The sequence below is a fragment of the Canis lupus genome, chromosome 23, assembly GCF_011100685.1.
Source record: "Canis lupus familiaris isolate Mischka breed German Shepherd chromosome 23, alternate assembly UU_Cfam_GSD_1.0, whole genome shotgun sequence".
Taxonomy (NCBI): Eukaryota; Metazoa; Chordata; class Mammalia; order Carnivora; family Canidae; genus Canis; species Canis lupus.
In genome coordinates, this window is record NC_049244.1 from 15,618,094 (window position 1) to 15,635,342 (window position 17,249).

Below are 17,249 nucleotides of genomic sequence, written 5' to 3' on the forward strand. Positions count from 1 at the left end.
GGGACAAAAACTTTAAGCATTACTTAACTGACACGCTATGCAAGTGATTTAAAGGTACATAAATCGTGTCCTGGTGGGGTTTTCAGCACACCGTATCAGGCAATAGTCTCTGTGAACCAAAGTTCTAAATATCACTCAAAAATAGGTGCTAGGTATAAAATACTTTAGTTATTCAAAGCGACAGGAAGGGAAAAAAATGTTGAGACGTGTGGGTTGTGCATCTACATTCCAATTGATATGTGGGAAGACATTCTTTAACTTTCCTCCCCGAACTAGAGGCGCTGCACCTTTAAATGGAGCCAGCTGCTGTAACCTGTGTGACTCTCACGGAATGTGGAGTGTTCTGGGATTCTGTTTAGTCAGGTCTCTGGCAAGGCTGTGGCAGCTTTGTTTGTGGGCAGGCGGCCTCCTCACATTTCTGTTACTTATCCTTAAGAAAGTTGCCATGGAGACTGGCATGGAGATGGCAGTCAGCCAGTGGAGAGAGTTTTAGTCTAAAAAGTGCATGTGCACGCGCACACACACACACACACACACACACACACTCTCTCTCTTTCTCAAGCTTTTACTCATACATATTCCCAAAATAAACACATCTTTGTGTGTACATAATCAACTTTTCAAAAACACATTTAATGTCATTGACTGTTTGGGTAAATGGCTAAAGCATTGTCCACCAGATAAAGAGCAGTTAATGAAGGAGGAAAATAGCACCTATTAAAAGTAATCCATCACAGCTCATGAACATCCAGCTAGTAGGCATCTGATTGCAAAATCTGTTTGCCTGGGAAAAAGAGTCATGAAGAGAAAAGTAAAATGATATAGTAAATGAAGAATTTATTCCTCATTTGGTGAAAACAAATGTGATTTAGTTAAATACTATGAAAAATGGTCCAATGTTCTATTTTATTTGCACACACAATATGTAAAAATAACATAAGGCTTTGCAGATTTGGTTTTTAATTTTGGAAGGCTGGCTAAATTGGGATTCTTTTTAGCAATCTGAACAGCCTCAGATTTTATCCAATATTTGGCATTTGGAGCACTTTTTACTATAACCTTCAATTCAAGGTATTTTGTCAAAAGCAATGATAAAATCCTGAGGTTTGTCTAAGTTTGTAAGAGAGAAATGAGGGGAAAGTCATAAATCCTTCAGAATTCCCTAAAACAGCATCGAAAGCATATATTCTATTAGTGCATAAATCAGTGTTTATTTGGAAAGTAAATCTCTGTGTGCAAAGTGCACTTAATAAAATCAAAGTTTCTATATGCTTTTATCCCAGCATAGACAATATGCAGGAAAGCATCTCTGTAATTTAGATTATTGGGGTGAGGACCATGCAAATAAGTCTTCAAATGGGAAGAGAAAATGAGAGAAAAAGTTTGCATGATGAAACTTTCTGCTTCTTATGAAAGTATGTTGACTATCCAAAGACTGTCAGCTTCTGTGCATGACAAACTGACTCAATCAAAGAACACTGAGTATCGAGAACTATATGGTGTCTTTAATCCTCTCTCCCTAAGAGCAAACTCCCTTGGAGATATTGCTACCTGGGCTTGTGTGTGTCCCTGATAAGCTGACCCAAAGCAGTTCACAAAGCTTTGTCTTCAAGGTTTGGAGAACACTGTACATAGTCACTGCATGGGTAACAACCCTCATGTCTTATAGTCCTCCTGATGACCAACTGGATTTTACATAGTCCTTTTGTTGTTTTATAAACACAACCTGCTGAAATTGCAAAGAAATTACAGGGTTAGTAGAGTTGCTACACATCATGTCAATACTATTCAAATCAGCTTGCCATTGATGTGTTAGCAACATCACAATCGTTCCTCTCCATTTGATTTCCTATTCTCCTTGCCTGATGAATGACACAACATAAGGTAGGAGTCTGTCTAGACAGAAGTCATTTATCCAAACTGTCTCTTTCTATAACCCACAGAAAGAGATACCATGTATTTTCCCACACATATGTGAGCATCAGATGAAATCTTATCATGTCAATAATGACTCAAAATACTGAAAGAAAAGCAATTAAAATCAATTTTTAAAAAATTTTCAGGTAAAGGGGGATGTTTTGCAATAGAGTAAAGTTGTGTTTTTATTCTAGGGTTCAGACTAAAAACTCCTCATTCTATAAGAAGACGATTCTGACTGTACTCACCTATAGTATGTTGACATGTGTATCCATCTCAGCTCAATTTTCAAAGAGTCCTCAAAGGCAACTTGGTAAACCTGTCTAAGGCTTAATTAAAATACCCCTACCCCCAGGCACCAATTCTGCTAACATTTGGCATTATTTTCAGCAGAAATGAAGGTAAAAAATTTCAACAAGGGCTGACTTCTAACTTTTCATAGATGAAGTGAGCACAGAGATTGCAAGTCTCCAATGACACATGAGGCTTTGACGTTCCTTCAATTAAAAGACTTGCAAGTATAAAGCTTATGAAGTTCATAAAAAGATATACTGGGAAAAATACAGAAAAGCAAAAAACGTAATTTTCTTTCAGTGTTGGAATTGCATAGAGGATAATTTTCCTCCATCGAGGTAAGGCAAAAGCAAACGGATAGACACTTTATGACAAATCATCTATTTTATACAAATAAAAGCAATTTCTTGAAGAAGGGCTATTAAAACTGGAGTCATTTCCAACATGTATGATTCTGGTGATAACCTTGGAGATCACTGGGATCAGGATTTTGATTTTTGTTTTTCATTATTCTGTTCATTCTTCCATCTGCTCCATTTTTAAACATTTCTCCACATCCTTGGGATCTCCACTCCTGTCACTTCCATCCCAATCTCTAGAATCCAGACCGAAGTCTTCTCTCCTATACCACATTCTATCATCTTTCTCTTTGTATTGAAACACACCTGCCCTAAAGTTCAATCCCCAGAGCTTTGCCCTGCGTTATCTAAGATGGTATCCAATTGTGTGATCATATAAACATATTCTAATGGCTGAGAGTGAGTGGGTAGCTTGCTGTCTGGGGCTCATCTATTTGGCAGGCATAACAGGCACACTGCCAAGAGTCCATAATACTTTTTAGAGACCTAGGAAAATGCTCTTTTTTAATTAGAAGAAAAACATGAAATTTCAGGTCACAAAAAATTTTTTTTAAGATTTATTTGAGAGAAAGAGAATGCAAGAGACAGAGCATGCCTGGAGAAGGAGGGGCAGAGGGAGAGAGAGAAGCAGACTCTGCTGGCAGGGAACCTGATGCTAGGTTTGATCCCAGGACCCTGAGATCATGACCTGAGACGAAGTCAGACGCTTAACCAACTGAGCTATGCAGACACCCACAAAGAAATTTTTTCATATAATATTATTTGTCTTTTCCCCAACAAAGTCCTAAAATATAATTTTTAACATGGTTTCATGGATGAATGGGCTTGTAAAAGTCAAAATGTGTAATGGTTGCTATCCAGTGATTTATGCTCTGGATGGATGAGCAATCCCCATTTATTAGTTTCCCTATGTCCTGGCCCCTATTTCTAACTCTTTTTAAACCTTTTATGTGATGTGACTTTCTTACCAAAAGGAAACCAACAAATAAAAACACTGTGAAGCAAAGATCTTATGAGATGATTTGTAATAACAATTTCAGGGGCACCTGGATGGTTCAGGTTAATTGAACATCTCACTCCTGATTTTGGTTCAGATCATGATCTACTTAAGGATTCTCTCTCTCTCTCCCTCTTCTCCTCCCCATGCTCAAACTCTCTCTCTCTCTCTCAAATAAATATATCTTTTTAAAATAAATACATAAAAATAAAATAATAACAATCTGATAATAATCAAACTGAAAAGTCTAATCCTCACAGAATCTGAGGGATGATTTCTGGTCTCCAATATACCCCTTACTCATGATGACAATCATGCTGGTAAGTCACATTTGTAATATTAAGTACCTTCATAATCATTATTGCAAATACTATGAGAAAATGTATCTTTTTCAAGTATCTCCCCAAATAGTAGGTAGTGTGGCTCCCAGCACCTTTATGATCAATTTCCTATAGTTATCCTTATATATTCTAGGATTATTATAATATTTTTTATTATTATTTTTAGATGGTGAATAATGAGACTGCATGAGGGTGATGATCTCATGTTTAAATATTTTTGGAAACCATGTTATATAAGAATGCTAAAGAAATTTTGAAATTCAGCTCATCAATCTTTCCTCTTATGTGACAAAGGATATACAGTTCTGAAATACAAAGCAAAATAATAATAAAAAGGCAAAGGGAAATCAGGGACAAAGGCAAATATGAATATTTACTTTCATCAGTTAGCATAACTCATGAGTCACTGCAAGCACCAGAAACCCAACTTCCTCTATAAAAGAAGAGAATTATTGGTTCATGGTTTCTAAGGAAGGACTCAATAACCCCAGGAAGGAAGACATACAAATGGCTTTGAAGACTGCTGTAATCAAGGACCAGAATGCCTCCATGATTTATTATCTTTGTTTATTTTCTCTGCTTCCCTATATGTAAAAGAACTCAAATTCACAAAGAAAATAAATCATGGGGCTGGGATTTCTAAGGAGTTCTTTTAATCAGTCTGCTACACAAAATGTTTGTTACAGTGGAAATGGTGAGTGAATTCAGGGAATCACATAAAAAATTAGACATTGCAGAAAAAGCATAGCCCATTAACTTTCTGAGACCAAAGGGAAATATATGATTGAAAACAGCCAACAGAGGATTAGGTGTCATGTAGTTTGAGACAAGGGTATATATTCCCTCTTTTTTGCAGTGCAGCTTTTTTTTTTTTTTTTTCATGTTTATGTGGTCAGGACTTAGTCTTTGCCAATAGGGACTGGCCTATGATTAGAGGATGGGGCCTTGGAAATGACTTATACATCAGATTTGAAAACTACTAGAAATTTTATGTTTATATAAATAGGAAATTAAGGTACAAAGATGTAGACTGGTATATCTTCTAACTTATTATTTTAGTATACATGTCTAGAAATAGTCCTTTTCTGAGTTCCTGGACCTGAGTCTATATTTAATGAGAATATAAAACCTTTAGTAATGAATTGGTTAATTAATGCCCAAAACAAACGTCTTCATCCCAGAGTAAAAGAGAATCTACTATTAACTTAATTCTCTTAGTATTTTGTGAAGCAATAAAGATATGCCAACCATATGAACAGTTTTCAATTTAAATAAATTTTTTAGGTTGTATTTATTTTTAATCAATCATTTCTTAAATAACCAATTAAGATTTTTTAATTTTTAAAAGTCTCTTGCATCCTGTTAACAAAACACAGTGTAAGTTTCTTGTCAGTCAGTCTCCAAAACATTGGCAAAGTCAGGGGAACGCCTGTTGTATCGCATTAAGCACTGGGAGCAAAGAGAAATCCTCAGTTACTATGCCAAAGAGAACAAAATTACAGCCTCTCAATTACTATGCATGCACTTCTGAGTGTCGATCATTTATCTTTTAATATTTTTTTTAGATTTTTATTTATTTATTCATGAGACACAGAAAGAGAGGCAGAGACATAGGCAGAGGGAGAAGCAGGGTCCCCATGGGGAACCTGATTCAGTACTCAATCCCAGGACCCCAGTATCACAATCTGAGCTGAGGGAAGACGCTCAACCACTGAGCCACCCAGGTGCCCCCGCATGTTCATTTAGCTGATTGGTTGTTTGGTTTAGTTTTTAGAGTAAAATTTAAAAATTTTAATGCCAGGGCAGCCCAGGTGGCTCAGCGGTTTAGCGCCTCCTTCAGCCCAGGGCCTGATCCTGGAGACCCAGGATGGAGTCCCGCATGAGGCTCCCTGCATGGAGCCTGCTTCTCCCTCTGCCTGTGTCTCTGCCTCTCTCTCTCTCTGTCTCTCATGAATAAATAAATAAAATCTTAAAAAAAAATTAATGCCACAGAGCTCAGTGAGTAATATGGGGAGGATAAGTATTTCTTCCTGGCTAGTAGCAGAGACTCAAATTAAACTGATAAAGACCATTCTAGTCAATGTTGAAGGCAAAATCTGATTATAAGTTTGACAGCCTTAATACCATATAAGTAGGCTTTTATGTTTATCAAAGTAAAACACAATAGCTTCCACATCTGATTTGTTACCATAGTATAGAAGTATTTTTATGCAGAAAGGTGGAAATTTCCTTCTTTAAAAAATGAGTTTCCTCCCATAATAGCAAAGCTATAATTTAGATTATATAAGTAATGATTTTGCTTGATGTTAAATTACTGAGCATAAACCAGGACTGATTTTTTTTTTTTTTATTGATGCATTTGGGCAAGAAAACTGCCCTTTTACTTTTTTCTTTTGCCAAGGTAGGAGGGATTAAAAGTTAATGGCTGCAAAAAAGTGAAGATTGTAGCCCAATTTCTACTGGGTAGATATTATTTTAAAAACTACTGTGGATCCTTCTCAAAACATACTCACTATGGGATGAGACCCTTGATGCCAATTCTCCCTTGCTTCAGCGTGGATGGGTGCACAATGAATTGTGTATTCAGAGGCAGTCTGAAGGCAGAACAATCCTGAGCAAATAATAAGGACCACAAATCAAAACAAGAGTTAAGAGAAAAGGAGAATGGTCACTGGAGCACTTTAGGGCCAGACCTCATTACAGAACATGGTAGGTTTGACTTAAGTCTGCTCAAGAAATACTGTACATTCAACATCTTTACTTACAAAATGGGAACAGAACAGCCATTGTGAGATAGTTAAATGGGGAAGGGGTTGATGGCCAGAAAATAATCATCAAAATGCCTCTGACAGGGGCGCCAGGGTGGCTCAGTCAATTAAGCATCCAACTCTTGATTTCAGGTCCTGATCTCAGGGCTGTGAGATGGAGCCCCATGTTGGGTTCTGCGCTCAGTGTAGAGTCTGCCTGAGATTCTTCCCCCTTCCCTTTCTCTCTTCCTCTGTTCCTCCCCACATTTGCGTGCAGGTGCTCTTGTACTCTCTCTAAAATAAATAAATAAGTAAAATGTAAAAATTTTAAAAATTTTGGCAAAGCACCTGTAACATAAACTCTGCTGGGATGGGGGACTTCATGGTACCAAAAACCTAGAGGAAGGCCAAAATGTGAGGAGTTCCTTGCTAAATCCTAAATACTTTGGTCTAAAACCTTAGTAGCAAAGTTTATATTCTGAAGGATAGTCCAGCTCCTAGCCATGAGATCAAAAGACTATCAATTAAATGAACATTTGAAAAGATAATTAATCCACAACATCAGGAAAAGGCAAATTACAACCACAATATATCTAAACACATTAACCAAGTTGCTAAAATTAAAAAGACTGACAATACTAAGCACTGTCAAGGATGCCGAAGAAATGGAATCCTCATATACTGCTGGTGTAAAATGAGCTGGCATATTGTTTGTCAAAACTCATCACATTTTAGTATACACATTCATATAACCGAGCAACACCAGTCCTAGTTATATAGACAACAGATATGTATATCAAGGGACTTGTTCAAGAATGTTATGAATAGCATTATTGGTAATAGCCTTAAACTGGAAAAAAAATGTCCATCAAAAGTAAAAACACAAACATGGCATGCCATGGAACATCATATAGTAATGAAAATGAATGAGCTGATGCTTAATGGGAAAACCTCCGTGAATTTTACAAACAAAATGTACAGAAGCCAGACACAAAGGAATACATTCTCTATGATTCTATGTAGCTAACTATCAAAATCAAATCAAACTAATCTATATTTCTAGAAGTCAGGATAGTGATTACCTTTGGGGTTACTTCCAGGAAAGGAGCACGAGGAAGATATGGTGGGCTTCTGGTGCTAATAATGCTCTAGAGCTAGATTTGGGGTGTGGCCTAACATGACTATGTCAACTTGGTGAAAATATATCAAGTTACACAGTTATTTATACACCTTTCTGTATTATCTTCCACTAAATAAAATTTTTAAAGCTATCAATAAGTGTCATAGGCAGATGGAGGAGAGTGGATAATGAAAGATACTGGCAGGGAGATACAAATCCTGGCCTAAGAGCCTGTTTTCCACTAAAGAAATAGCAGCCCTTGATTTTAATTGTGCTCTATTTGTCATTTTCTCTGTGATCTTAGACTATTAATTTGAACTCTCTAATACCTGATTTTCTCATTTACAACAGGAAAATATCTTGTAGCTTTATTAGAAAGGTTAAATGAAAAATGTCCAGTAAAGCACTTAGAACAATTCTTGGTACACAGCTGATAATCAACAAATACAGATTCCTTTGTGACTTCTTCTCTTATCCAGTTAGCGCTCATGAAAGGCTGTTTGAAAATAGAAAAATTTTTAAAATCTAATTTTCTCCGCTTATTAACATCACAGGAAATTATTTTTCATATCCGTATCTGTGAACAAGATTTTTTATTGCAATAGGGGGAGAAACATGGCATGGGCTTGGCCTCAGTGTCTTTTTTTTTTAAAGATTTATTTATTTATTAGAGACACAGAGAGAGAGACAGGCAGAGGGAGAAGCAGGCTCCATGCAGGGAGCCCAACGTGGGACTCGATCCCGGGTCTCCAGGATCACGCCCTGGGCTGAAGGCAGCACTAAACTGTTGAGCCACCCAGGCTGCCCTTGGCCCCAGTATCTTAAACTAACCAGATTATAGAGAAGGATAGCCAATATTTAAAACATAGTGTCCAAAGACCAGTGTAAATATAAAGAACTTTATCTCAGGATTGGAAAGGAAGGATCAGATTCAGAGAGAGAAAGGTTATAGCAAGGAAGAACAGGTAATAATTTAAATTTATTTTCCTTAACATAATCTTCTTAGCCATCACCAAGGAGAAGATCTGTTGCACAGATGGGAAAAAAGACCTCCCCCCCAAAAAAATAAAATAAAATTGAATTAAAATAAAATTCTAAAAAGACCCACTGTTAATTTTGAAAAGAAACAAAATACAAAGGAAATTCCAAATGTTAAAGTCATTTTCGAAAAGCATATAGTTAATCAACAATTGAATTTATGGATTCCAGGATGGATCTATTCTGAAACTACTTGCTCTAGAAAATGGTATGATATTCTTGGCTCTATTCAAACCTCCACCACCCCTTTTTTTTTTTACATAACAGCAGAAGTTTTAGTAAAAGAAAATGCTAAACTATAGCATTTTGACTTGTGGGAAATTGGCTAACTAGAAATGAAGGGGGAAAACCAATTCCTTTGAAAGAGAATATGCTGGCCATCTGCATATCTGGGGAGTCAGTAGGCTGTCAAATCTCCCCTACCTAGATGGACTGTAAAGGAATACATGAAACTGCCAACATGCTTCCATACAGCCCTGTAGTTCAATACTCTGGGAGACAGTACTTCCATGAAATAAGAAAAGACAATGGAAACATTCTTAGCTTGGGTGATATTAGAAGGTGTGATAATCCCCTGGCTCAAATAAGTTCCCTGCATGTGAGACAATGGTCCTGGAATGTGAAGAACACAAATAAAGATCACAACTATAGCCACCACAATACAGCAGTATGGGTATCGGTAACAGACACCTAGATTTGGTGACAGCCAGGCCCTAAGACCACTTATTATGTCAAAGGTGATAGTTTATAATACTTGTCTTGAGTTTTCAGTAAAAACTGGGACAGACCTAGAATTCTAAGAAGCAAATGCATTGACAACATTCAGCTAAAAAGTAACACCTTATCACCTTGCACCACTCCAATTACACAGTTCTGATTCCTTGCTTTCTAGCTCCCCATCAGAGTCTAAGTTACAAATCAATAATTGCCATAGCTGATTTGACTTGTTTTCCTCAACTTCCTCCTCCTTGGGTTGGTCTTTAAGTACAGAGAGACATAGCCGTGTGACCCTAGCTCATGGGTCAAATACAGTATACTGACTTCTTTCTCTTCATTCACTACTCAGTGATTCAATTGGAAAAGTGTGACCAAACCTGTCTAGCCCAATTTGTGCTTTATAAACCAGGTTGTTTATTGCTAATGTTCTGTTACTCCTTGGATATGTACAGATTTTTCCTCTTAATTTTTGTCCCATTACTTTAATAGAGTTTTTTTTTCTTAAGATTTTATTTATTTATTTACTCATGAGAGACACACAGAGAGAGAGAGAGAGGCAGAGACACAGGCAGAGGGAGAAGCAGGCTCCATGCAGGGAGCCAGAGCGGGACTCCATCCTGGGATTCCAGGATCACGACCTGAGCCAAAGGCAGACGCCCAACCCAAGAGCCACCCAGGCGTCCCACTTTAATAGAGTTTAAAGCTAGATTTAACGGTTGTAATTGCCAAGATCACAGGTATGGCTTTTTGTTGTTATTGATGTTATTTTTTCCCCGTTATTCCTCTGTATAAATAAGGAATAGAGGGAGAATGTTAAAATATTTTCTCAGATAGATTTTCATTACAATTGAATGGTGACAACTATAAGGGTATTTATTTTATCCGTAAAATAGAAACAAAACCATGGATGGCACATGGAAAATTAGATACCTTCTCTCTTAATGAAATGTACCTTCTTCCTGCCTCCATTCATCCTTCTTTCCTTCCCTTCTCTCCCTTTCTCCCTTTTGCCCTCTCTCTCTATTCCTATACCTAAAATATGGAAAAAGATTCTGCATCGCTATGATGAGATCCCAGAAGTCAGAGGTAGAAAAAAATACGATCCATGGAAGAAGTCCTCCCAAGTCTTTATTTCCATTAGCAAACATTTATTACACTCTGGTATAATGGAGAATATACAGAATTAGAAGCTAAAGAACCTATGTAGTTACACCAGGCCAAGTTTACTTAATCTCTCGTAATTGTTATACCCTCTGTGGTAATTTTGGACTAAAGTGGCTGTGAAGGAGGACTCTGGAAGTCAGATTACCTGAGTTATAAGTCACTCATGACTTATACTTTCAGTTTGACTTAAGGAAGTTCCTGGTATCAGTTTCATTCTCTAGAAAATAGGAATGATAACAGTACCTATCTTATGGGGTTATGGAAATTAAATGAGTCAGGTTATATAATGTACACAGTGTCTCATATAAAGGAAGAGCCCAGGGAATGATATTATCAGTAGTAGAGTAGCCATAACAATAATTTAAAAACTGAAAAGTGTTATCTAAAATTTTAGTTCTTTTGAAGTCATTTCATGGGAGACATAGAATAATCAAAGTCTAGATATATAAGAAGATAAAGAACATGCTCTATTCATGTTACAGCCCTATAAATAATGATTAAACTTATGATGAGATAGGATATTTTCATATAAAAATAATTATCAAGATCCAAGTACAGACTACAGGCAAAGCTATCTTTCTGACAAGTCCATGTAGCAAGACATGAAATAAGGGTGAAGTAGGAATATACATATCAAGTTCTGAGTCTCGTATATGGGATTGAGACACAGTGAACATTATTACAATAGAACAGTAAAAACTGAGCATCAGAGAATTAGAAGGGAGAAGATTTTAAGTTCAGAGGCACAACAGTAGCTAAGAGAAAGGATGAATTCAGTGTGCTATGTTAGAACTATCAAATGGGCAGGGGTAGAAAGGTCCCAGGAGCCACAAGAACAAGGGACATTTATGAGACAACCCCAGTGCTCCAATTTGCTTGAGTTCCGTGGATTATCCCCCACAAATATGATGTAAATCAATTGATGTGTATATGTGCATGTATGTGTGTATGTACATATGTATGTCTCCATGTATTCTTTGCTTTCTGCACCAAATCTCTCCTAGAAAGTGTACCAAATCTCTCTTAGAAAATGTAAAATTAATATGTAATAGGCTCATATTTCCATGGTTGAAAAAAGATACTATCTTAGCAACTGGCTTAAATACAGGTAAATCAGGTATTTCCAAACCATATGAATTCTAGTGAGTGAAAATACAAATGAAAAAAATCAATTAAGGTTCTCCTTTTTAGCTATTATGATCACTGTGTATTTTAATAAGAATAGCTAATATTTACCAGCTGTTAAGAAAGTGTTAAGCACTACTACATATACCTTTTATCTATTCATTTATTTATTTAATTTTCAAAACAATCCTCTGAGGTATATCCTATTTTACCCTATTAAGGAAACCGAGGCAACCAGTGAGTAGCAAGACACAACTAAGAAGTGGTAGAGCTGAAATGGGCAATGAGGTTCTGGAACCCAAAGAATTCCTACCCACTGTGACAAAGGTGTACATAATAATCATCTGTTGATCTCAAGAATGGTTAAAATCACAGACTCCTGAATCTCATATCCAGAAATTTTAAATCTATGCTAGGCCCAAGAATTTGCATTTCTAACAAGTTCTCAGGGATGCTGATGTTGTGTTCTACAGATCACACTTTGAGTAGCACCACTTTACATTATTTCAACTGTTGGATAAAAGAAAGTGAAATATCATAATATGGAAAAGGTGATCTCTCATTTTCAAAATGCTTAAAGTTCATTTCAAGGCAATATTCCAAAGCACTGATATGAAAATTATAGATTTAGTCCAAAAGTATAATCTTGTTCATTGAGCATGAAGATAGAACTGTTGAACCTATACCAGTATTTAGGATTCAAGCTGTTTTACTCTTTCTCAAATTATCCCAAGTATTTCCTCTGTATGTATTTTCTGCATTGAATAACAACTTATGTGCTTAGCACACTAATTGAAAAATATCAATATTGTAAAGTACTTAATTTAAATTATAGGAGATAATCCACTTGGAAACATTTTAAAAGCCTCTTCTTAGACTTTATTGCAAAAATCCAACATGATAAACAACAACAACAAAATTGACACAAATCATAACCATCTTTAGTGTCTGTGGAAAGGGAAGAAAAGGAGTTACAGTTATCTGATAGAAAAAAAAATCTGTTCAGTTCCTTTATGAGGAAAGTTCTAAATGTTGATGAAAAATAAATAATGCAGACTTCTCTTTCTGATAGGATGCAGTAGACATATCTTTCCCTATTCTTCTTACCAAGTACAATCAGAAAACCTTAACATTGTATTCAAAATAAACATAATAAGGTTTTGAAAAACAGAGGGGAAAAAGATAAACCAGCCAGGATCCTCAGAAGCTACAGAATGACACAGTGGTAAGTTCTCTAGGTTTGCTTTCTGCTTTATGTCTACCAGACTTAGAACTGAAACAGTCAGCAACTCACAAACATCAATGGGTACAGGAAAAACAAAACAAAACCCCAAAGACTGCTCTATCTATCCAAAGAACCAAGAATGGAACTGTCTAGTAAGACAAAGCCTTCCAGATAACACCACTCTACACCAAACAGGGAGAACGAGCAAAGGCTGAGCAGGAGACCTACACTTCTACCCTCTCCAGGCTGTAATGGGGCACTTTAACAAGGGTAGTATCAGAGAAGACTAAGTAGGAAGCTGAGACTTTCACTCTAGCAAGTGGCAATGAGACCATACCTATAGGATTAGTGGAGATGATATGGTTTATGGATTTTTAGCCCCATCAGCAGTAATAAGGTGTCCCAACTCTGCTGAGGCAGGGTCATTGAAGACCAAGTAGAATCAGGATTTTCACCACCACCCCGGGGTAAAGGCCACCCCCTCTTCTTGCTATTGTGTCAGTGGAAGCCACATGGGAACCAGTAACAAAGCAGTCCTATTCCTCACAGCCAAGGTAGTAACGGGGGAATCCTAGAGTAGTTAGAACTCCTATCTCATCCAGCAGTAATGAGGAGCCTGCCTTTTCCTAGGGTGTAAAAAGAGGCTGAGTGGGAAACCTGGATTTCTAGCCCCACCTCAAAGTAATGAAGCCATACATCCCTTCTCCTGTTGGAGCAGTCGTAGAAGAAACCAGTTAAAACAAAAGTCATAAATCAGATCGTAAGTCTTATAACAAACTACATAAAATGACCAGGTTTCAATTGAAAAATCACTTATCATAACAAGAGTCATTTAAACCTCTTCTTAAATGAAAAAACAACCAGTAAACACCAATGCTAAGATGATAGGAATGTTAAAATTATCAGACAAAAAATTTAAAGCCACCATCATAAAAATAAGTCTAATAAGAAATTATGAACACATTTGAAATAAATTTTCAAAATCTCACCTAAGAAATAGAGAATATAAATATTAAAAAGAACCAAATGGAAATACTGGAATCAAAACATGCTTAGAAATAGTATAGATCAATTATGTATATAATGTAATATACAGAGTAACCACTGAAAAAGCTATATGAAACAATATATTCAAAAATCACTGCAGATAAATCAAAATTTTATTCCAGAAAATAGTCAAGTAGCCCACAGGAAGGTAGGGAAAAGAAACTGAGTAATAAAACACAAAGAGAACAAACAGAAGACAAAAAATAAAATAAAACAAAATGGCATATTTAAGCCCTAACATATCTATAATTACATTTAATGTAAGTACTTTAGATATACCTAGCAATTATAGAGATTGGCAGAGTAGATTCAAAAACATGACCCAGCTATATGCTACCCATAAGAAATTTATTCCAAATATAACCATATAGAAAGGTTGAAAGTAAGAGGATAAAAACATATTTATTATGCAAAAATTAATCACAGGGAAGCAAAATGGCTATTTTAGTATCAGATGAATTAGACTTCAGAGCAAAGAAAATTAGAAGAAACACAGAATGACACTGTATAATTTATAAAAGGGTGAATCCATCAAGAAGACATAGCAGCTCTAAATGTGTATTCACCAAACAACAGAGAAGCATGATATGTAAAGCATGAAGTGATAGAACTGAAAAGTCAGATCCAGATATATGGAGTCTTCAACACCACTCTCTCAGAAATTGATACAACTAGATGCAGATTCAGCAAGAATATAGAAAAACTCAAAAGCAGCATAGGATCTAATCACATTTACAGAGAAGCTTTTCAAGTTTCTATGGAATATATACCAAGAAAGACTATATACAAAGACACAAAATAAACCCTTATCATATCTAAAAGAATTGATATTATACAGGATGTATTCTCTAACCCCAACTGAGTCAAATTAAAAATCAGTAACAGAAATGTAACAGGAAAATCTCCAAATATTTGGAAGCTAAACAGCGCACTTCTAAAGAACCCATCTGTCAAAGAAGCCCAAGGGAAATTTAAGAAAAAAAAATGAACTTAATGAAAATGATAATATGACAACAATATTCATGGTATATAGCTGAAGTAGTGGTAAAAAACTAATCTATAGCACTAAATTCATACATTAAAAAAGAAGAAGTGATTCAAATAAATAATCTAGGCTTCCACTTCAAGATCCTGGAAAAAGAAGGCAATATAAATCCAGAGCAAACAAAGTAAGGAAATCATAAAGTTAAGAACAGAAATCAATGAAATTTTTAAAAATGACAGAAAAGTCATGAAACAAAAAGTTGTTTCTTTGAAATTATAACATAAAACTGACAAATCTCTAGCAAGACTGACAAGGAAAACAGACAAAAGATACAAATTGCTAACACTAGGAATGGAGTGGGATATCACTACAGATCCTATAGATATCAAAGGATACTAAGACAATACTACAAATAACTGTATACATATACATTTTAGACCTTAAGTGATGTAAAATAAATCCTTAAAAACTCCCCAAACTACCGCAACTTACCAAATATGAAATATAAAATTCAGATAACCCTATACCTATTAAGGAAAATAAATTAATAATTTAAAAACTCATACCTCTCAAAATCTCCAGGCCCAGGTGGTTTCACTGGAAATTCTACCAAGATTTTAAAGAAGAATGAATCAATAATTCTTTACAATATCTTCCAGAAAATGGAAGAGGAGGGATTTTATGAAGCTAGTATTACCCTGATACAAAACTAGATAGAAAATATAAAATTAAAACAAAAAAGAGAAATGATGTAATAATATCCTTCACTAATATAGTCAAAAATCCTTAACAAAATGTTGGCAAATAGAATTTAGCAACGTGTGAACAGAATTATACAACATTACCAAGTGGGGCTTATTCTAGGGAAACACAGTTGGTTTGATATTTGAAATAAATCAACATAATCCACCATATTAATAGGCTAAAAAAGAAAAATCATATGATCAAATCAATCAATGCAGAAAAAGCTTTTGATAAAATTCAGCATACATTTATGATTAAATCTCAGAAACAGAAGAATAGAAGGAAACTTCCTTAACTGATAAAGTCAAGAAAAAGGAATAATAAGCACATAGGTCAGAAATGAAAACGGGGTGCCTGGATGGCTCAGTCATTTGAGCTTCCAACTCTTGGTTTCAGCTCAGGTCATGATATCATGAGTTGTGAGACTGAGCCCTGTGTCAGGTTCCATGCTCAATGGGGAGTCGCTTGAAGAGTCTTTCCATCTGCCCTTCCCTCCACTTGCTCACTCTCTCTTTCTCAAATAAATAAATAAATCTTTAAAAACAAAGAAACAAAAAAATAAAATTATCTTCATCTCCATATAACATGACTGTTTACATAGAAAAATCCCAAGGAATCTGCAAAAATGTCTAAAACAAGTGTATTCAGCAAAATCTCAGGATATAAGAAAAACATACACAAATCAATTGTGTTCCTATATGCTAACAGTGAACACATAGACATTGGACTTAAAATATATTATCATTTACAATCACTCAAAAAAAACACTAAGATTCTAACCAAATATGTACAGTGTTTGTATACTAAAAACTACACAATGCTGATGAAGAAATTTTAAACTCTAAATAATTGGAGAGTCATATCATGTTAATGGATGAGAAGATTCAACACAGTAAATATATCAACTCTCCTCAAACTGACACACAGACTTAGTGAAATGCTGGAGTTTTTATAGTTAGAATTTTTTAGCTATAAAACTTCAAGGACCATAAACCAGGTTTTTGTCTTCATGTCTATACACATCTGGAAATATATACAACATATTCTTCTTTTGATTGAAATATTTATCCATCTTTTCCTCCATACATTTATTCAAATTCAAAACAAAACAAAGCATATTGAAAGCCTATTAATGTATATGCCAGGCAATGTTCTAAGCACAGAGAACACCTATGGGAAAATAGACATAATCCTCACCATCATAGATTTTTCTCTGCCCTCCCTCTCTTATATGCTTAAGACTTGCTTCCTTTGGGTACAAGTGAACTCAATGAGATATTTCAGCTTTATTATCTAACCAATGTTGAAAGGCACTGGAGCTCAGTGGAGTTGAGAGAGTAGTAAGGAAATATCTACAGTCCATTTATTTATTAGAAAAAGTAGATTAATAGAGGCACTTTGAAGGGCATCACATCTCTGAATATTTACA

At 35.6% G+C, this 17,249-nt stretch overlaps 1 protein-coding gene across 13 annotated transcripts in view; it reads right to left on the reverse strand.

Moving 5' to 3' along the window:
• RBMS3 (RNA binding motif single stranded interacting protein 3) overlaps positions 1–17,249 on the reverse strand; it is a 1,328,331-nt gene that overhangs the window by 912,312 nt on the left and 398,770 nt on the right. For 2 of the 13 annotated variants that reach the window (XM_038570638.1, XM_038570639.1), the window contains exon 2: positions 6,422–6,519. The exons of the other annotated variants lie outside the window; for them this stretch is intronic. The gene's annotated coding sequence lies outside the window, so the exon portion shown is untranslated. The remainder of the gene's footprint in view (positions 1–6,421; positions 6,520–17,249) is intronic. 13 annotated transcript variants of the gene reach the window in all.